Source organism: Rhinatrema bivittatum, chromosome 2, assembly GCF_901001135.1.
Source record: "Rhinatrema bivittatum chromosome 2, aRhiBiv1.1, whole genome shotgun sequence".
In the NCBI taxonomy this organism is placed as follows: domain Eukaryota; kingdom Metazoa; phylum Chordata; class Amphibia; order Gymnophiona; family Rhinatrematidae; genus Rhinatrema; species Rhinatrema bivittatum.
Window position 1 is genome coordinate 550,763,846 of NC_042616.1, and position 24,053 is coordinate 550,787,898.

Genomic DNA, 24,053 nt, shown 5'->3' on the forward strand with positions numbered 1-24,053 from the left:
CCGCGTTTGTGCGCACTAACCAGCGGTAGTGCGCACTAACTACGGATGAGTTAAAATACTGATTCTACATTCCCATTGGCTGTTTTCCAGGTGGTGCGAACCAGTGGGAGCCCAGAACCGTACATTTAGCTAACGAACTCCTTAAAAATTGATACGTTTTACTTAAAAGTTGCAATTTTTGGTAGTGCGCACTAGCATTAGTTAGTGCGCACTAACGGGAACTTTGGGCGCACTAACCCCGTTAGTGCGCACTAACTCTGTTCGTAAAAAAAACCAAATCACACGCGAAAAACTAAACTTTTAAACGAATCGGTCGACCGAAGCCCGATCCGATTCCTAAAAACGAAGCACATCTCTACTATCTAGTCCTCTTAGGATTGTCTGTAAGACAATTATCTGTAAGATTATCTGTAAGAGAAAAAAATAAGGTCTCTGTATTAAAAAAATTACAGAATCAAAAATGTGCAGGATATAATATATTATTGGTCTCTAAGGGCTGGATTTACTAATACCACTGGGCTCTTTGAATCCTGCGGTAACGAGGGGTGAAACGGGGGGGCAGACCTGCAATAGCAGGCAGTGATCACACCTCCAAGGTGTGATCGCTGCTGGTGTCGCGCCAAATAACTACTCCATAAAAGATGTAGTTATTCGGTGTGAAACTTGCAGTGAAAAATACGCGTACCTTTCGCTGTCGGCAAAGTCTTCGCGGCATCAGCCCCGGTGCCACACCAACTCCTCCTCTTCTGGGGCTGAAGCCGCCCTGACTCCACGCCGATCTTGGTATTGCACGCGATAAGGGATTTTTTGCGTGCAAATCGTCCCTTATCACGTGCAATCCGCTTGGAAAATGACCCCCTAAACTTTTAAAACAATGATCTTTCAACCGTTAAAGCAGTATTCAGATGTCATTTCTCTCATTGATACTCCTCGTAACCTTGAGCAAATCACATTATTTTACATAGCCTTAGGTATGCACTTAGGGGTAGATTTTATAAATTTACGCAAGCGCGTACTTTTGTTCGCGCACCAGGCATGAACAAAAGTACACTGGATTTTATAAGATACATGCTATCTTATAAAATCCAAGGTCGGTGCACGCAAGGGGGTGCACATTTGTGCAACTTGCGTGCGCCGAGCCCGGCGAGCTGCCTGTTCCCACCGAGGCCGCTCCGAAATCAGAGTGGCCTCAGAGGGAACTTTCTTTTTACCCCCCCCGCACCTTCCCCTCCCTTCCCCTACCTAACCCCCCCCCCCGGCCCTACCTAACCCCCCCCCCCCCGGCCCTATCTAACCCCTCCTACCTTTGTTGGCAGATTTACGCCTGCCGAAAGCAGGCGTAAATCTGCGCGTGCCAGTGGGCTGCTGGCGCCCCATCACCTGACCCGGGGGCTGGTCCAGAGGCCTCGACCACGCCTCCGGGCTGGCGCCACGCCCCTGGTCCTGCCCCGAACTGCTCCCTTACCCCAGACATGCCCCCGGACATGCCCCCTCCCTGCCCCTTTTACGAAGCCCGGGGACTTACGCGCAACCTGGGGCTGTGCGCGCGCCGGTGGCCTATGCAAAATAGGCACGCCGGCGTGAGAGTGCCCTGCGCGCTTAAATCCAGCTGGATTTACGCGCGCAGGTCTTTTAAAATCCGGCCCTTAGGGGTTATTATTTAGATTATCACTATGCTTTATGGCTAGACCTGGGAATGGGAAAGTGCTGGATATAAACTTTGCTACAGATCTTGCATGATCATCTGCTCAAGATATTGGAATAAAAAAGAGGATGCTGAGAAAATCTATCGTGGATAGAGTCATCTTACAAGCAGTTATGCTGTAAGATGGGATTGTAAACAGGAATAACTGGCTAGTTGGTCTCTTTTGGTTTTCATCTACTATGTTATTACACTACTATATATCTATATATCTGTGTTGATATAGTTAGATAGATAGATACATACATATGTATCTGAATTGCCATAGTACTGCCAATGGTATGGGTGTGCATAAATTCTAATTTAATTTAATTTTAATATTTTTATTTCACCCTTTTGTGGATCAAGCATATAAAGAGATAACAGTAAAAGAATAAAAACATATTCTAAGAAGGGTCATTTGTGGTTACATATTGAAAAATAAAGGAATGCTTAAGAGGAAGGTATTGAAAAATGGGAATATATTGGGCAAGAAAGGCATTCCATTTAGCTTACAAAGGAAACTCTTCTTAACCATATAAATATATGTATCTAATCTATATATATTTTATATATATCTATATATCAATGAAGTGTCAAGACAATTGCTAAAAAAAAATAAAGATAATTTTCAAAGAGTTATTTGCTCAAAAATTGGTATGCAGGGGGACATACTGTCCCCCTGCATACCAATTTTTGAGCAAATAAACAGCCACGTGGGCATACATTTGCTCGCGTACACAGGCTCACGTCAATGGGCGCAGCTATTTTATACCATACATGTGTATATGCAATTTTATATGTATGCATGCATGTGCATGCCAATGCCACCTCTACGGCACAAGTGGCGGGGATTTTGCTAGGCATGCGCGCTGATGCAAATACCCATTTTCCCAGTTCATTCCCAGTTTGTCCCAGTAAAGGATAGGACTTCCTAACCCCTCTAGTTAGATAGTTTCCCTTTTACCCTATTAGCCCCAACCATTCAAACTCCACTGACTAACCCTGATTTTTTAATTTTTAAACTTACATGCCATCCATAGCAGAAGTAAAGTTAGGTGGTAGGGGACCTCAGCGTGCGCTTGTGCACATAAATACTTATGCACAGACTTCATGTTACAGATCCGGACTGCCCATGCCCCGCCCATGTCCTTCCCATGCCACACCCCTTTTTTGCCTTTTTGATTTGTGCATAAACACACTTAGTAGGACGCTTCTTAAAATCCATGCGGCGTGCGCCGGCTTGAAACGTGCACATATCTCCCAGCTTTGGCACTCCTATGGCTTTTCAAATTGACCTTTTATTTGCATAAGAAGCCTGTATGCCCTTAATCGCTATTTTATAAAATACTTTATATTTCACACACACTTCTTTATACACACACAAAAAAAGAGTGGTCTAGGAGCATTCTGGGGCAGGGAAAACGGTTATGCATATACGTTGCTTTTTTAAAAGACATGCACATACAGTTGCCAACATACTTTATACTCAGATTATTGTTAATCCTGAGTATATTACCAGATATTATTTTCTCTGAGTTACCCATACCTTTGGCACTTCCTCCTCCCAGTTCGAGTGCTCCTGTTTTATTGTAACTTCTATCACTTTTCGCCTATTGTTCAGGTTGATGTTAATGTTATTGCACCATTGTTCCTTGTAAACCGATACGATATGATTGGTATCATGAGTGTCGGTATAAAAAAGCTCTAAATAAATAAATAAATAAATAAATAAATAAATACTTGTATTATTTTACACCTGCTAATTATCTGGCATAACTGAAATCACTTGCTTATTGTATAATATTGACTGGGTGGGTGGGAGATCTGCGTGAATTGAGGGAATTCATGCTGAAGAACCAAGAGGGTCTTGATGATTTGGAGAAGGACTGGGCAAACTGGTAGAATAATTGGTAAACTGGTTAACTTCAGTTATGCTCACATGTTTTAAAATATGCCAACTTCTGCACCTAAATCAGGTTTTACATGATTAAGTCCTACTTTATTTTTGCATGTAAAATATACACGCATATATTTTTAAAATAGGTAGGAAAAGTATGCACTTTCACTGCATTGCATGCATTCGCATGTAGGCATAAATACATGTGTAGGTTCCAGGTTAAATTTTTGCATATTTTATTATAACATATGCTTATATGATATACACAGGTTTCATGTCACTAGTATATTCCCTAAATAATTGTTTTAGATAGGGTCAGTAGAAGGGGGTTTTTGATGTTTGGAATTCTTTCCACTACCTTAACCCCAACATTTTTCAGGAAAGGCTTTTGGGGTATATAATATCTTGGTGCATGCTCATTCTTTAGTGATCTGGAGAGAGAGATTGAAGAAAGAGTTGGAGAATTAGAGATTCATCCAGGATCTCAAGGCAAGAGTGGTTGGAGAGCTAGAGATTCCCCCAGGATCTCAAAAGGGCAATTCAAGCATTCAAGCAGGATTTTTTGAGAAAATATATTTTAAGAAGGGTTTTGGAAGAAGATTGATTGGGTGGTGCCTGAGGGAAGGGCATATCCCCAGGATCCCAAAGGACTGGGTCAAAGATGATTTTGCTTGGGTGACCAGGAATAGTTTGGATTCTTGTACTAGAGACAACATGGAAGAAAAATTGCACTCTTTTATTGGAGACATCACATAAAGTTTGGACTCTTGGAACTGCAGGCATCTGAACAGTTTGTTTTTTTTATTACAATTTGAGATTTTTGACCTATGTTGGGAATTTTCTAATGTTTTTGTACTTGGGAGTTATTTCCCTACAGTTTTTGTACTTGGGGATCTTTTTGTACGTTTTTACTTACTATGAGCTGGATCCCCATTCCAGCTATCCAACCCCCAAATCAAGGAACACTTTTCTTATGGATAATGGTGCAAGGGAAGTAACACATGGAATGGACAAGCTATTATTTTCATTGCCATAATCTTTCTGATGTTGTTTCTGATCTTTGAAATACTGGCTTGAATTATTTTATAAAATAATAGTTGCAGTATAAACTTTGATTTCAATGCCAGCTTGGACTCCAGTTTGAATTTGATCTATTTTTCCTAGTTTCTGGCTGAATGGAGGGACCCTGGTTTGAGTATTGGCTGTATCCTATAATTGCCTTGATCTTTTATGATAACCGTAAGGTACACTACACCGAGGGCACTATTCAACTATCAGTTCTCTTAACCAAATAGTTACATCACAAATAAGAGAACTCAAAAATTTTCTCAATTATCACTGTTCAATTTCCCATGTTTATTCACAAAACATACACTTCTTAAAAGATCCTATCTAGACAATAATTACTCTCTAGCACACTCATCCTTCCATACATCTATCTTACACACACATAAAAACGACGTATATAATGTAAATTCCAAATAACAGTGTAACATGAATTTAACAATATTATATAAATTAGATATGATATAATTATAATATTATATTTTTTAAAATATCTGCTTTCATAGGCTTATGTCACCACAACTGGGCTTATTCTTTGCGTTTTCTCAATCACAGCGGCATCGTCCATGGGACCTATCCGACAAGGCCTCCTTGTTTCGCCCTCTCACCGGGCTTCATCAGGATTGTATCGTCACTAATGCCTCTAATTCATTCTGTATTGAATAAAGCCTCATGTGAATATCACAAAAACTCAATTATATATATAATTTATATCTTATATCTATTATACAATGTGCACCCTTTAAAACTCACCCCTGTATCACCACCTTAAAACATAGAATGGATCTACCTCTGCACAACATAGAATCGTGATTCACCACTTAACAACATTGATCTTCGTAACTCTTTTCAAATATGTTTTCATCCAATGATTTCCACAACGTAGGTAAGAACGTTTTCACATATGTAACATCGCTAAATCTGGAAGCGAACCCTGCAACCAAAAAATAGCGAATCTCACCATCTAACAACAGTTACAAAACCATAGCTTAACAAACCTGGAACAGGACGCTCAACCAACTCCCCACATACTCACATTTCCTCCGGAACTGATGACATCACGTACAACGGCATGATGTAAAACTGTCACCTAGAGATGAATCCTTTATACCACTCCAATTAGAACTTAACTAATCCCACCTATGAACCAATTCTCATTGTTTAACCCGTAGAAAGGTTCATTAACAAACTCCTATGAACCAAATCCAAACCCTCAAAAAAATGCCTGCCATTCAATTGGACCATTAAGTCCCTGGGGCGCACTAGTTTGCCAATCGAAGATAAATCTCTGCTCTACTCTCCTCAAAATTGCAGACAAGTCACCTCCCCACTGTAGGGTAATTTGCTTAATAATAAAGAAACGTAATTGTTCAACCTCATGCTTAAATTCTATCCAGTGTTTCACCAATGGAGCGTTCATTCTCATCATCCTAATCCTACTTTTGTGCTCAATGATGCGCGATCTTATAGAGCGTGTGGTCTGTCCGATATAAATTAATGAGCACGGGCACAGAATGACATACACCACTCCTGCTGTCTCACAAGTGAACTTTTCCGAAAGAATATAAGGAGATTTCAAATTCGGGTGGCTGAATTGTTGTAACTGCAAAACTTGTGGACAGACCGAGCAACCCCCACACTGGACTTGTCCAGCCTCATTCTGATCTCTATAATGAGAATATTTAGAAGATTTCAAACTGTCCCATAAATTCCTCCGTTTTTTAATGGCAAAAATCGGGGGTTCAACAAAAACCTTCAAAGGGGATAAAATATGCCAATGTTTTTTTATTAGATCTCTAACTCCAGAAGATTTGGATGAAAAAGGAATTGTTCTCAATTGTTTTCTATACCTTCATACATTAAAGATTCAATAGATTTTCTTAATCGTATTGAACAGTTTCCTGCGTTTGGTGAGGATATTTTGCTATCAACAGCTGATATTGAAGCGCTGTATACAAATGTGCCGCAGGATGAAGCATTGGAGATGGTAAAAAAGTTATTATCCAATATGGGGTTTTCAGATAGGAAACTACAATTTTTGATAAATATTGCTGAGTTGGTTCTCACCTGTAATTTCTTTTCTTATAAGAATCAATATTTCTTACAGTCGTCAGGTATCCCTATGGGATCCCCTATAGCACCCACGGTGGCTTGCTTATACGTTGCGGAATTTGAGAAAAGTGTAGTTTATACGTCTGCTTGGTGGGATAAAGTGATGTGGTGGGCCAGATATATAGATGATGTTTTCTTAGTTTGGAGGGGAACAGTAGATGATTTAAAAATTTTTTGGCAAGAGGTGAATGGAGGGAATTCTCATTTAAAATTCATTTTCAACATAAATACAAAATTGGTACCTTTTTTAGATATGAAGGTATATATTGTGGGCAATAAGATTGCCACCACAATATATAGAAAACCCACAGATAAAAATAATTTGTTACATTCCCGTAGTTTTCATTCTAGACAATTAAAAAATAACATTCCAACGGGGCAATTTTTAAGATATAGAAGACTTTGCTCCACAGTTGAAGATTTTAAACTTCAGTCCCAAATTCTGTGTGAAAAATTTTTGGCTCGGGGATATTCTAGATCAATTGTCAAAAAAGCTTATAAAAGGGCATTATACTCCAACAGAGAAAATTTGTTGATTAAAGCACAGAAAGAAAAGCCTTTTAGAACTATTTGCTCCATTCCTTTTTCATCCAAATCTTCTGGAGTTAGAGATCTAATAAAAAAACATTGGCATATTTTATCCCCTTTGAAGGTTTTTGTTGAACCCCCGATTTTTGCCATTAAAAAACGGAGGAATTTATGGGACAGTTTGAAATCTTCTAAATATTCTCATTATAGAGATCAGAATGAGGCTGGACAAGTCCAGTGTGGGGGTTGCTCGGTCTGTCCACAAGTTTTGCAGTTACAACAATTCAGCCACCCGAATTTGAAATCTCCTTATATTCTTTCGGAAAAGTTCACTTGTGAGACAGCAGGAGTGGTGTATGTCATTCTGTGCCCGTGCTCATTAATTTATATCGGACAGACCACACGCTCTATAAGATCGCGCATCATTGAGCACAAAAGTAGGATTAGGATGATGAGAATGAACGCTCCATTGGTGAAACACTGGATAGAATTTAAGCATGAGGTTGAACAATTACGTTTCTTTATTATTAAGCAAATTACCCTACAGTGGGGAGGTGACTTGTCTGCAATTTTGAGGAGAGTAGAGCAGAGATTTATCTTCGATTGGCAAACTAGTGCGCCCCAGGGACTTAATGGTCCAATTGAATGGCAGGCATTTTTTTGAGGGTTTGGATTTGGTTCATAGGAGTTTGTTAATGAACCTTTCTACGGGTTAAACAATGAGAATTGGTTCATAGGTGGGATTAGTTAAGTTCTAATTGGAGTGGTATAAAGGATTCATCTCTAGGTGACAGTTTTACATCATGCCGTTGTACGTGATGTCATCAGTTCCGGAGGAAATGTGAGTATGTGGGGAGTTGGTTGAGCGTCCTGTTCCAGGTTTGTTAAGCTATGGTTTTGTAACTGTTGTTAGATGGTGAGATTCGCTATTTTTTGGTTGCAGGGTTCGCTTCCAGATTTAGCGATGTTACATATGTGAAAACGTTCTTACCTACGTTGTGGAAATCATTGGATGAAAACATATTTGAAAAGAGTTACGAAGATCAATGTTGTTAAGTGGTGAATCACGATTCTATGTTGTGCAGAGGTAGATCCATTCTATGTTTTAAGGTGGTGATACAGGGGTGAGTTTTAAAGGGTGCACATTGTATAATAGATATAAGATATAAATTATATATATAATTGAGTTTTTGTGATATTCACATGAGGCTTTATTCAATACAGAATGAATTAGAGGCATTAGTGACGATACAATCCCTGATGAAGCCCGGTGAGAGGGCGAAACAAGGAGGCCTTGTCGGATAGGTCCCATGGACGATGTCGCTGTGATTGAGAAAACGCAAAGAATAAGCCCAGTTGTGGTGACATAAGCCTATGAAAGCAGATATTTTAAAAAATATAATATTATAATTATATCATATCTAATTTATATAATATTGTTAAATTCATGTTACACTGTTATTTGGAATTTACATTATATACGTCGTTTTTATGTGTGTGTAAGATAGATGTATGGAAGGATGAGTGTGCTAGAGAGTAATTATTGTCTAGATAGGATCTTTTAAGAAGTGTATGTTTTGTGAATAAACATGGGAAATTGAACAGTGATAATTGAGAAAATTTTTGAGTTCTCTTATTTGTGATGTAACTATTTGATCTTTTATGAGACATCTTTGCACTGACTGGAGGTTTTGACCATGGGCACTGATCCTCCGATAGTGACAGTGACTGACCATGCCAGAGCCACAAAAGACTATCTTTCTCTCTATCCAGACTTGGAATTGGACCCGTAACATGCCCGGATGTAGCTAAACCACCCAAATGGATGACTGGCATCATAAAATACTATTGTAAATCTACACACGGCCATATACACATGTATATGCCACCACACATAGTTGTTTGAAAGTTATCCTCCATGCTTCTAGAATCTGTGTATATACAATTGTCATGTAATTGCAGTGAAACATAAATATTCATTCATTTATTTATTTGACGGCTTTTTTATACCGATATTAGTAGGTACATCATATCGGTTTACATCAAACAGTAGATGGAAATATTTCCATAAAATACAGACTATGTATACCCTACTTATTAAAAGTAGTCCTGAAAAATGTTGAGATGCCAGGAATGGTGTCAGCATTTCTTCTTCAGCAAATGAATATGCTTTATGCTGCATTACACACAGGGAATGATATGAAGTTAATTACTGATCAGCAGGCCATCAATAAAACATTTAAGTCATTCTATGCCAGATTAAATGCATTGCAAGACCCCAACAAATAGATAGATATCAGCTAAGGTATAAGCAGTTAGAAAGTCTTCTAATGAAATAAACTGACAGGGATTTGCTGAATGCCCTTATTTGAAAGAGAGAGGTCACACAAGCAATAAAGTCTATAAACAACAGATCTCCAGAAAGAGAAGGCTTACCTGGAGAGGTTTGTTTAATTTCTGTTTATTGCCCATTTAACCTCTTGTTGGTTTAAAAAAAAATCCCCCAAACCTGTTCTCTAGAACTGGCTCATATCAGAACATTAATAATGTATACCCAATGACATAATAGGTTTTATACCAAAAATAAATGTTAAAAGGTACCAATGAAAGGGAAAGCAATTACTGCCAGCTCCTATATCTGAAACATATCAACTCTGGTCTCAAGAGGCATTATATAATTTCCAAAGGGAAAAAATAGAATCTTTTGTGCAAAAGTATCTCATGCAGATTTATTTTCTGTATAGATAAGAGGCTAATATTCAAAAATAGCTGAATTACTAACTTTAGGATCCTAGGATTTTAACTGAAAATGTACATACATTTAGGGCCCTTAAAGTTAGACTCCCTAAATTCAGGATTGTTATTCATTTGCCTAGATTTAGGACCCTAAATTAGGTGCCTAATTTTGAAAATTTGTTAAGCTCCGAACTTTGTTTCCATGCCCTAACTTCATCCCTGTAGGCACCCACTTCTTAGGCTCCTAAATTGACTCCAAGGTTGAGTAGGAGTAATGCCAAGCACCCTGGGCTTTTGTCAGTATTGTGCATTTAAATAAAAAAGAGAAAGAGAAAAAATGTGAATCTTTATTATGACTTTATCTAAATCATAATTGACCTTAATCAATCAGTTCTGCGATTTATTGGAAGCAGTTTTTAAAGGGTTTTGGCTCTTGAATTTGGGTATTAGGCTCCTAAATTGGCCATTTTGAAAAATTAGGAGCCTTAAATGTAGGTGGCTACAGGGGCAGAGTAAGGGAGTGAGACAAGGGGCCTCATTTTCCAATATCGCATTGGTAACGCATTAAGAGGCGTTTCCCATGCAAATGAGGCTTTTTTCGTGCAGCGGGGAAACTTCGCGTGCTGCGATGTTTTCGCGATTTGCGCAAATGTATTCGCGAATCACGAAAACATCTTCGCGGTGCACGATAAAAGAAGGAGAGAGAGAGAGAGAGAGAGAGAGACTGCTGGTGCGCCATCACCCGACCAGGGGGCTGATCCGGAGGCCTCGACCACGCCCCTGGGCCGGCACCACGCCCCCGGTCCCGCCACGAACCGCCCCCTGACCCCGGACACGCCCCGGACACGCCCCCTCCCCACCCCTTTTATGAAGCCCAGGGACTTACGCGCGTCGGCGGCCTATGCAAAATAGGCTTCGCGTGCGCAGGTGTTTTTTAAAAGGGTTACGAGCATAACCCTTTTAAAATCCGGCCCTAAGTTTGTACCTGAGGAAATGGAGGGTAAAGTGACTTGCCCAAGATCATAAGGAACAACAGCAAGACTTGAACGCTGGTCTCCTGGTTTATAGCCCACTGCTCTAACCACTAGACTATTCCATTTGGTAGTCTATTGCTACCAGACTGGGCACAACAATAGAATCACATTGGCCACAAGACATATGAGTTTACTCCACATGAGACCAAAGATGATATAAGCTCTTTTGGACTTGCACTTACAACTGAGCAAAAACATACGTTCTTTGAAGAAGGCACCTTTAATTGAATAGTTTGTGCATCCCAATTTTTTTTAATTTATAATATTTCCAATACAATTCACTTAAATAGCAAACATAGGGGGTCATTTTCCAAGGAGTTACCGCAGGAGATAATTCCGCAAATCGCGCTAACAGCCGTTAACGCGATTTGCGAAGGCAAAGTTTTAATTTTGTATTCAGGGGGCGGAGTTGGGGCGGAGCATCTGTAAAGTAGGAAAGAGTTATCGTGTGCGGCGAAACAGCCGCAGTGTTAGCACGGCTCTTAACGCGGCCAATAGCTACAACCCTTTCATTTGCGGTACGTTGTGCGCTAGAGGCCGGTAAAGGTTTATCGCAGTTCACGATGTTTCCGGACAGCCTGTTTCAGTATCCTGCAGGCGAGAGAGAGAGAGAGAGAGAGAGAGAGAGAAATGCACGCCTCTCCCTCAGTGTGCTTGTCTGAAAAGTTTTCAGAAAGGGCAGGGAATGGGCATTGTCTGGGTGGGACATCGGCATTTTGGGGCATGCACCAGAGTTGTGCATGTAAATAATTACATACCTGGGTGCATGCCCAGAACCCCTGCTGCATAAGTTTACTTCTGTAATGGAGGAGGTGTAAGTTATAAAGTATTGAAAACAGGAAGATTTGCTGCATTTTAAGAGTTAGGACTAACTGGGGGAGTGAAGTCTATCTTTTAACTGGGTGAACTGGGGACGAACTGGTAAAATTGGGAATGGCGTTTGCATGCACCCTTTTATAATCTAGCTACTTAATGTGGTAGAAGTGCGATTTGCAGACCCACTTAAAATTTGGCCAGACTATTTTATAGCATGTACACATACATGTGTGCAAGTTATAAAATATTCGCATCCCTGGGCGAGGGCTGATGTTTGTGCGCAAATGTGCGCTCATGCACCAGTTTGAAAGTTACCATCCCTGTGCGCATTTTTCATTTAATGTATTTTTTAACTCCTATTTGATTTGCATCTCATTAGCTTACTGCATCCTGCAGGCATCCATGTTTTTAATGCAATGCATTTGTTAAAACCCACTCTCCAATTTACCTCCAATTTTAGCACTGGTTCCATACTTTACCAGTTTTGATGTAAACCGGCATGATGTCCACAACTAATGCCGGTATATAAAAATGTTTAAATAAATAAATAAATATATCAGTCCCACTGATAGTTAGGGCAGTGGTTCTGATCCCGATCCTCAGAGATTACCTAGCCAGTCTGGTTTTTAAGGATATCCCTAATGTGTATTCATGTAATATATGTGAATGCAATGAATCCAATATATGTATCATATGCATAAACATTGGGGATCTCCTGAGAACTGCTAGGCGGTCCCTGAAGTCCAGGTTGAGGACCACTTGGTTAAGGTACATATAGTAGTAGGGTCGAGACCATGCCATGTACAGATAAAAGTGCTGATATAAAACTAAAAAAAACAAAGTGGACAAAACCATAGTGCCAGATAGAATATATTCTAGGATATTAAGATAGCTCAGAAAAATTCTGGTAGGTTCACCAAAGAACGTGTTCACTCTGGGGCAGATTTTAAAAACAAATCTACGGCTGATTTTATAACATGCGCGCGCAGCCGCACGCATGTTATAAAATCCAGGGTCGGCGCACGCAAAGGGGTACACAATAGTGCAACTTGTGCGCACCGAGCTGCGCAGCCTGCCTCCATTCCCTCCCGCCCCCCCCCCCGCACCTTCCCCTCCCTTCCCCTACCTAACCCGCCCCCCAGACCTACCGAGAACCCCCCCTTATCTTTGTTGAAGAAGTTATGCGCGCCTGCCGACGGCCGGCCCGTGATCCCGAGCACAGCAGCAACTGGCCGCTGTGCCTGGAGGCTCAGGCTATGTCCCACCCCCACCCCGGACCGCCCTGGACTGCCCACGCCCCGTCCCTTTTTGCAAGCCCCGGGACATATGCGTGTCCCGGAGCTTGCGCTCGCCGCCCAGCCTATGCAAGATAGGCTCGGCGGCGAGCGCAGGGGCAGGCAGGGGCAGCTTTTCAGGAGTTACGCGCGTATCTTACGTGCGTAACCCTTTGAAAATCTGCTCCTATATTACTGGAGATGAGAATCGTTCTGCAGAACTGGAGAATGTTGGAGGCTGGAAATTATAGGCCAAGTAGTCTGACTTTGGTGCTGGAAAAAATTCATGGAGAATCCTCTGAAGTTAAAAACAGTGAAGTATCTTAAATCCAGCAGGTTTTACAGAGGAGGATTATGTCAGGCAAATCTAATCAGTTTCTATGATATGGGTCAGCAGAAAATGAGACTGTGGACGGGCGATGGATGCACATCTCATGTATATTCATTGTCATTGTGGATATTCTGAAAACCTTTTCATCTATGGAGTCACCAGGACAGGTTTGGGAAGCCCTGGTATAGTTATATGTTAAGGAAAATGACTAATCAGGTGATCCTGGCTTGATTACCATATTTTGGGTTTTAAAATACTTTTTTCATTGCATACAGATGCACATAGTTTTTTCACCTTCCCTTGGATTATCAGGGTGATCCTACAGATTTGATTCAGTTATGTAAATTGATTGAGAGAGCTTTAGCAGCAGTTATGTTGTACTTCACTGATTCAAAGAAACATCAAGCTTCACATTACATTATCATATCCTCCTCAATTGTAAGTGTAAATTTGTTGGTGAAAATATTTTTCCATGGATGCATTTGATATCCTAATTAAAGACCATCGCAAATATTTTCATACAAATGTAAAATTTTACACATTTCTACAAAAATATTCATTGAAACAATTTGATTTTATATTATCCTTATAGTTCAGCTTAGCATAAGCTGGAATGTTTTAATTTTACAGGGAAATGAAAATATGGTGCTAATATAATTAAATTTATGATCTGATGCAATCTAGATGATTCTGTGAATTTTCTTATCTGAATACCTGAATTTATCCCTAACTGACATCCACAGCAAAGGGATGCAATTAGATATCCCTCTAATCCTCATTGAACTTCTGTTAAAAAAACAAAAATACCTCACCATAATCTACAATGGGCCATTTCCATCCAAGAAAGGAATTAGGAGTAGCTTTGTGACAGCACAATACCATCCTACAATATTCTTGGCTCTCAGTGCTTTTATTTATTCAGGGGTAAATTTTCAGACCTACGCGCATGCATCCATTTGTGCGCGCTACCCGGCGCGCACACATGGATGCCCGATTTTATAACATGCACGTGCAGGTACACACATGTTATAAAATTGGGGGTCGGTTCACGCAAGGGGGTGCACATTAGTGCAACTTGCTCGTGCCGATGCCCGCGGCCTTCCCCCGTCAGGGAACTTCCCAACCCCCTAAACTAACCTCCCCCTAGCCCTAACCTAGATCCGCCCCCCCCCCCCCCCCCCCGATCTTTGTCTAACTTTGGCGCCTGCCTCTGGGCAGGCGCAGGTTGCGCGAGCCAGCAGTCTGCCGGCATGCGTGGCAAATGGCCGCTATGCCGGGAGCCTCTGAACCTGCCCTGCCCCTGCCCCTCTCTGCCCCTTTTCTGAAGCCCTGGTACTTACTCGCATCTCGGGGCTTTATGCATGAGGCCGGGCCCTTTTAAAATAGGCCCGGCACGCATGGGTCTTTTAAAATCCGGGCCTAATTTTACGAATGGAACAATGACTTCTGCCATTTTCAGAGCACATCAATTTGCATTATTGATGGTCTGCCACTTTATGAGAACATACAGTGCATTTTAATATACTTTGTAGCAATGTCAGAACTAATTGGGAAATTTTTAGTTTCTTCTTCTCTGGTTGATCCAGTCTTCCCCCAAATTCACCTTCCAATTTTTCTGTGTAGTCATAGCAAAAAAAAAAAAAAGACTAATTTTGGAGTGATCCATTTCAATGCAGATTCCATAATCATGTAAATTCGGCAGGCAATGGTTTCTAAATTTAAAACTATTCTATAACAACTTTTGAGATTACCCAAGGACTGAGAAATAGCATCTGAAAATCATCACTGTTTGCCGAAAAGTATTATTAATGTCAAGCACCTTAACATAATTTTCAGATTCACACACATCAATTTCATATTCAATTTTCTTTAAAGTGTCGGTTTTTATTCAGTATTTCATTAGCCTTCAGCACCTATACTTTTAACATGGTTGACAGGTTTAAAGAAAGTTTTAGTCAATGTGTTAGTTTGATGATTTTACATGATTTAAAATTGTTCTTTTACCATACCTCCTGCACTATAAATAACAGAGAAAATGTAAAGGAAGATAGGCAAAATAATAACAGGGTCACAGTGCCTTTTGTAAGAAGAAATATGAAATTATTTGAGGCTATATTCTTTGAGAAAAACAAATCAAAGGAGAATAAAATCATCTTAGTAAAGTATCATGCATAAAGATGTATTTAAGCACTGATTACTCAATATGTAGAAAATTTGGTGAGATGTCAAGAAAACTGAACTAGCTATGAGGACAATTTTCCAAGACATTTACCAGGGAAAATTGCCCTGGCTACAAGTTGTCTTCCTCAGAACAGTGAAATATATATGAGAGCTTCCACAAGATGCATGCTTTTAGCCACTGTAAAAGGAGGAATTCCATAGAGTGTGTTTAGGACAAAGGATTAAACAGTGCATATATATATATATATATAGCTAGCAAAAAATTTTTTGGCAATTCTACTTCTACTAGTGCAAAAACTCATATACAAAAAACCCCCAACATACAACCGCGGGGAACTGTAAGCACTATTATTATATTTAATAAGTCAAATGCAATATGTGATATTTTTTTAGAAATATAAATCTTTTATTAAATGTTTTAACAAATGTACTAATAATTTAAGTGAAAAATCATGTATACATGACATTAAATATTTCAAAACATACTAAAATCTAACTATTAGTCCAATCAATGATAAACCCCAGTCTTCTCCTGTATCTGTCCTCAATCTGACCCTAATTGAACTAAATATACCCTAACCTCATTGATGTTGACATGGGTCTGTACAAAGGAATACACCACTTATTGTTTTAACAATCTTGTATATTATGTCTTAATGTACATTACTTATTCAAAAGCAGTTAATATATAATAGTAGTGTAATTCCTTTGATGGAATCTCTCTGTTGTCCCGACAAGGTCCTCGTTTCGCCAATATTGGCTTCTTCAGGGGAATACTTCTATTGAGACCACACATCAATGAAAACAAAAAACTTCCATCACCCGCATCTGAAAGCATAAAGCTCTTATTATATCAAACTCAACACTTCATCTACTAAGTCAATATATACCAATTTTGTCACATAAATCCATATATTGCAACCAACACAGTTTTAAAACATTGTATTTATAATGAAATGTTCATTACTGATTGAAAATTAATAATAAATAAATGGTGAGCTTACAAAAAACTTACATCCTGATATCCACTCCTACCTGCGTTTTGAACGGAGTGGATTCAGAAAAAACACATTCTATTCAATCCGGCTCATTGGCTCCTTAAATCTTAATATGTGAAATCTCCCGAATATGAATGTGTTCCTATAAAATAATTCAAAAAAAGAAAATTTACATCCCCATCTTGAAACTCTATTTCTGATTTGAAGTTTGAAAAAATGATTCAAAAAATTAATCAACATAATATGCTTTATAGTCTGGTATATTCTTAAGATGTTTCCACAGAGACACAATTATAATATTACCTTTCTATCTCATCTTACTGCCGTCTTTGCAATCTTCTGACCATAAACTCTCCTCTCAGGGTTGCAATTAATTCCACCACACCTGCAGAAACCACAGAATATATTCCCACATTGCTCCCAATTTGCTACTCAGATTAATTCACCAATTCTGCAGAAACCACAGAATATATTCCCACACTGCTCCCAATTTGCTACTCAGATTTAATTCACCAATGGCTCTATAAACAAAAAGAAAGCTCTTTGTAATATACCTTATTTGTAAAGAAAACTGCTGTTCTCATGATGGAATCACAAATACCACGCTCCTAACAAACTTCCAGCCGACTCATCGTTCAACCGCACAAGTGAGGTTTTGCATCCGTTTCTTAATGATTCAAAATCCGCCCCAATGGGAAGAAATACAAGTGGTAGGAACATTGGGGCGGATTTTGAATCATTAAGAAACGGATGCGAAACCTCACTTGTGCGGTTGAACGATGAGTCGGCTGGAAGTTTGTTAGGAGCGTGGTATTTGTGATTCCATCATGAGAACAGCAGTTTTCTTTACAAATAAGGTATATTACAAAGAGCTTTCTTTTTGTTTATAGAGCCATTGGTGAATTAATCTGAGTAGCAAATTGGGAGCAGTGTGGGAATATATTCTGTGGTTTCTGCAGAATTGGTGAATTAATCTGAGTAGCAAATTGGGAGCAATGTGGGAATATATTCTGTGGTTTCTGCAGGTGTGGTGGAATTAATTGCAACCCTGAGAGGAGAGTTTATGGTCAGAAGATTGCAAAGACGGCAGTAAGATGAGATAGAAAGGTAATATTATAATTGTGTCTCTGTGGAAACATCTTAAGAATATACCAGACTATAAAGCATATTATGTTGATTAATTTTTTGAATCATTTTTTCAAACTTCAAATCAGAAATAGAGTTTCAAGATGGGGATGTAAATTTTCTTTTTTTGAATTATTTTATAGGAACACATTCATATTCGGGAGATTTCACATATTAAGATTTAAGGAGCCAATGAGCCGGATTGAATAGAATGTGTTTTTTCTGAATCCACTCCGTTCAAAACGCAGGTAGGAGTGGATATCAGGATGTAAGTTTTTTGTAAGCTCACCATTTATTTATTATTAATTTTCAATCAGTAATGAACATTTCATTATAAATACAATGTTTTAAAACTGTGTTGGTTGCAATATATGGATTTATGTGACAAAATTGGTATATATTGACTTAGTAGATGAAGTGTTGAGTTTGATATAATAAGAGCTTTATGCTTTCAGATGCGGGTGATGGAAGTTTTTTGTTTTCATTGATGTGTGGTCTCAATAGAAGTATTCCCCTGAAGAAGCCAATATTGGCGAAACGAGGACCTTGTCGGGACAACAGAGAGATTCCATCAAAGGAATTACACTACTATTATATATTAACTGCTTTTGAATAAGTAATGTACATTAAGACATAATATACAAGATTGTTAAAACAATAAGTGGTGTATTCCTTTGTACAGACCCATGTCAACATCAATGAGGTTAGGGTATATTTAGTTCAATTAGGGTCAGATTGAGGACAGATACAGGAGAAGACTGGGGTTTATCATTGATTGGACTAATAGTTAGATTTTAGTATGTTTTGAAATATTTAATGTCATGTATATATGATTTTTCACTTAAATTATTAGTACATTTGTTAAAACATTTAATAAAAGATTTATATTTCTAAAAAAATATCACATATTGCATTTGACTTATTAAATATAATAATAGTGCTTACAGTTCCCCGCGGTTGTATGTTGGGGTTTTTTTGTATATATATATATATATATATATATATATATATATATATATATATATATATATATATATCTGCATTCCCAAATATATATATATATATATATATATTATATATATATATATATATATATATATATATATATATATATATATATATATATATATATATATATCTGCATTCCCAAATGTCTTCACACTGTTTTATCTTCTGTCAGCTGCCCACACAAATAGTAGATGAGATGTATATACTTCAGTTATATAGGCAGTCCTGCAGATCATTTTCAGAAGGAAACTACCTGGATAATTTCCCTTTGAAAATCAGCTACAGGTTATGCACATACACAGGTATGAATGAACCTTATAACTAGATGAATGATATGTGGTTCTGAAATATAATTCAAATTTTAAAAGGTGAAGGCTAAGCAGTAATCACCCACCACAGCAATATCTACAGAATACTAAAAGAACAGCATGAATAGTTTTGAAAGAATGTTTATTCTTTAACTGGGGAAGGTATGGCCATAGTTAGGCTGCTGTCCAATTATATAAATAAATGCAACACTCAAAGTAATCGTAGGTCACAGCTTTGATTAGATAACTGGCTTGAGCCTACCTTTGCTTTCCCTAAATATTGGGAGTCTCCGTTAGGGCCTTTTTTTGACCATCTCCCTCTGGCTACCAAAGGCCCAACCCTGCTCCAGCGGTGCCTTCCTCAAATTCAGCGATTTTATTTATTTATTTGTTTGTTCATTCATTCATTTATTTTTAATCATTTTTATTCTGCCCTATCTGGGTAAGTAGTTCAGGAGAGATTACAATTTATAACACACACAAAAAATAAAATTTCTGAAATCAAAACATGCAAGAACATAAATCATAAACTAAAATGTATAAACCTAAGTCAATAAAACTAAATAACAAGTTTGTGTCAATCTTCAGTATTTCCCAACCTCTTCCTGGAGGCACACCTATCCAGTTGGATTTTCAGGATTGCCATAATGAATATGCATGAAATAGATTTGCAGACACTGGGTCTCCAAAGGCAGGGGTAAAATAAAAAGAGTGAATTTTTGAGCATTTGCATGCATAAAAGTAGCTTGTAGTTGCCTACATGCTATTTTATGAACATCAACAAGTTTGCATATATTTTTTATATTGCATGTACATTTACATGTGAAAAAACCTACCCCTGTGCGCACTGAGGGGCGGATTTTCATACTCCGCGAATAGGCCTACTTTTGTTTGCGCTCCAGGCGCAAACAAAAGTACGCTGGATTTTAGTAGATACGCGCGGAGCCGCGCATATCTGCTAAAAACCTGGATCGGCGCGCGCAAGGCTATCGATTTTGTATAGCCGGCGCGCGCCGAGCCGCACAGCCTACCCCCGTTCCCTCCGAGGCCGCTCCGAAATCGGAGCGGCCTCGGAGGGAACTTCCTTTTGCCCTCCCCTCACCTTCCCCTCCCTTCCCCTACCTAACCCACCCACCCGGCCCTGTCTAAGCCCCCCCCCTTACCTTTGTCGGGGGATTTACGCCTCCCAGAGGGAGGCGTAAATCCCCGCGCGTCAGCGGGCCTCCTGCGCGCCGGGACGCGACCTGGGGGCGGGTCCGGAGGGCGCGGCCACGCCCCCGGGCCCGTCCCCGGAACGCTCCCGACACGCTCCGAAAACGCCGCGCAGTTCGGGCCCGCCCCCCCCGACACGCCCCCTCCGAAAACCCCGGGACTTACGCGAGTCCCAGGGCTCTGCGCGCGCCGGTAGGCCTATGTAAAATAGGCCTACCGGCGCGCAGGGCCCTGCTCGCCTAAATCCGCCCGGTTTTGGGCGGATTTAGGCGAGCAGGGCTCTGAAAATCCTCCCCTGAGCCTATTTTTCATGGGCTCGGTGGCGTGCACAAGCCCCGTACGTGCATATTCCTGGGGCTTTCAAAAATGGGAGGTCCAGGGGTGGGGTGGGGATGGGGCGGCGGGTCCGGGGGCGGGGCCGAATCCTCCGGCACAGCGGCCTGTGCTGGGGATGACGAGCTGGCGTGCACAAGTTACGCCAGCCAGAGGCAGGCGTAGCTCAGTGAGATAAGGTGGGGGGGGGATTTAGGTAGGGCTGGGAGTGGGTTAGATAGGGGAAGGGAGGGAAAGGTGGGGGGAGCGGCCTTGGAGGGAACGGGGAAAGCCATCAGGGCTCCCCTTGTGCTTGGCACGCACAAGGTGCACAAGTGTGCATCCCCTTGCGTGCACCGACCCCGGATTTTATAACATGCGCGCGGCAGCGCACGCATGTTATAAAATCGGGTGTACATTTGTGCACTCCGGGTAGCACGCACAAATGTACCCCGCGTGCTTAAAATTTAAAATCGTCCCCTTAGTGTTTACTTTTGGCATCTTATTTTAGTAATTTACACCTGCTAATTATCTTGTGCAATTGATATCAAACTCATCTATTGTTTATTATAGATTGGGTGGGAGGTCTAGGTGAACTGAAGGATTTAAGAGTGAAGAACTGCTAGGGTCTTGATGACCTGGAGGAGGACTAGGTTTTAACAAACTGGTGATTTGAATTACATGCTCATTTAAAAAATATACCAATTTCTGTGCATAAATTGTTTTTTATGAGAGCAAGTCAAATATTTTTTTGTTGTGTAAACAATATACATGTATGTTTTTAAAATTGGTAAGAAAAGTGGTCACGTGATATGGTGAAAGCATGAAGATATGATCTTCTGCTGCTCCGGGCCCCCCTCCCCATATCCACTCACATCATTCCTTTCACTGTGGCAATTATACTTATTTACCTTGCAAAGTGCCAATTAAGGGAATCTCAGGTCTGGATATGGCGTTTGTTTAGTCCTTGTCATTGCAAATGGCCACAAAATCAATTTGTAAGGAAAAACACTGGTCGATGGAGAGCAAGATGGCTGACACTATCAGCAATCATCTGTTATCAAGACTGACTACAAGTGAGTCTGGACATATAGCAACAGTCATATTCTCAGCATTGGTACATATATTTTATAATCTGTGCATATCTGATACACACAGGGGCAGATTTTAAAACATACGCGGGGGCAAAACGTTGTGTGCACAACCCGGCATGCACAAATGTACTCCCAATTTTATAACATGTGCGTGCAGCCAAGTGCATGTTATAAAATCAGGGGTCGGTGCGCGCAAGGGAGTGCACAATTGTGCACCTTGCGAGCGCCGAGTCACGCTGCCTTCCTCCGTTCCTTCCCAGGCTGCTACGAAATCGGAGCAGCCTCAGCAGGAACTTCCCTACCCACCCACCCCACCTTCCCTTCCCTTCCCATAACTCTCCTGCCCCACAACCCTAAGCTAAACCCCCCTAAAAAAGATATCTTACCTAGTTACCTAGTTACCTAGTTATCGGCACCAGCCGATGGCCGTCCTGCAATCCCAGGCACAGCGGCAAATGGCTGGAGGCTCCTCTCTGTCCCACCCTGGACCACCTCGCCCATGCCCCTGCCCCTTTTTTCAAGCCCCGGGACTTACTTCTGAAAATAGGCCCGGCACGCGTAACCCCCCTACGCGTGTAAATCTGCCTGGATTTACACGCAAAGGGGCAGATTTTAAAAGGGTTATGCGCATAATATACGCGCATAATTCTTTTAAACCTGCTCCTGGCGCGCTGAGCCTATTTTGCATAGGTCCGGTGATGCACGCAAGCCCAGGGACGCTTGTATGTCCCGGGGCTTGAAAAAGGGGGCGGGGAGTGGGTGGGGCAGACCGGAGTGGGGTGGGGGCGGGGCCGAGGCCTCCATCACAGCGGCCATGCTGGGGGATCACACGCCGGCACTCCGCTGGCACGTACAATCTACGCCTGCCCAAAGGCAGGCGTAGATAAGAAAATAAAGGTGTGGGGGGGATTTAGGTAGGGTTGGTGGGATGGGTTAGATGGTGGGGAAGGGAGGGGAAGGTGGGGGGAGTGGAAGGAAAGTTCCCTCTGAGGCCGGATTTTATAACATGCGCTTGGCTGCACGCACATGTTATAAAATCGGGCGTAGATTTGTGCACGCCGGGTTGTACACACAAATCTACGCCCATGCGTACCTACTAAAATCTGGCCCATAGGGCTTTGAAAATCTGCCCCAATGGTTATAAAGTATTGTAGAAGCATTTGCCGGGGTATCCTGGCTTTTTTGGCAAAGAAGAATGGAAGTTTTTGGGTTTCAAGGATTTATTAAAGAAACTATTTGGATTCTATATTCAAATTCTATGGCTAGTATATGGGTCAATGTAACTATGTCTTCTCTGTTTTATCTTTCTGGAGGCATGAGACAGTTCTGTCCACTTTCCCCACTACTATTCATCCTTACATTTGAACCATTGGTAATTACTTTGGAAACATTTGAACTCTATAGATGTTGTCAAGAAGGGACAGCTGTCAAAGTATTTCTCTTTGCAGATGATATATTACTGTTTCGCCCTGAAGCAAAATAATTGCATGAAGGAAGTTTTACAGATTTCATACAAGTATGAAAGCTTCTCTGGATTTAAGTTAAATGTGGAGAATTTGGAAGCATTAGATGTTTCAGGTAAACTGGAAAAGGAAAGAGAAATGTCTCTGTTACTGTGGGCTCCTTAGCATCTAACGTATTTAGGATTTTTTATCTATAGAGAACCTAAAGAATAGCATTCTCATTCTACAAATAAGTCCCTATCATAAACATTTTCCAATCAAAGCTACAAAATCAGATGCAATTTCTGCTGAACATTATGTGGAGAATGGAACTTATCAAAATGATGTTAATAACAAAATTACTCTATGCTTTACAAATGCAGCCCATAATACTGAAAACACAAGGTATTCAGGAACTGATTAAATTATGTTCTGATTTTATTTGGAAAGGAAGAAGAGCTTGTACATCTATTGCAAAATTAGCACCCCCAATATCAGAAGGAGGAGGATTTCCCAATTTAAGATACTATAATATGGGATGTTTGTTGCAATCCTTAGAAAACTGGCTATGAATGACTAATTATTATGCAGATACAAGGTTAGAACAATTATTGGTAGATCCATCGGATTTACATTTTGTTTTACATGGTAAGAACACAATTCTGCCATACCTGGAGAGCAATATGAGATCTGTATGGAAATTTGTAAGATAGCATTTATCTCTCTCATGGCGAACTTCTCTGTGGCTCCCAGTCTGTGGTAACCCTACTTTTTTTGACAGGATGTCAGAATAAATGGTTTACTATATTAAAAGCACAAGGTGTAGATACAATACATAATCAAACATTTGGAATTTAAGCAAACTGATTTTTTGGCCTACAAACAATTATCTAGTT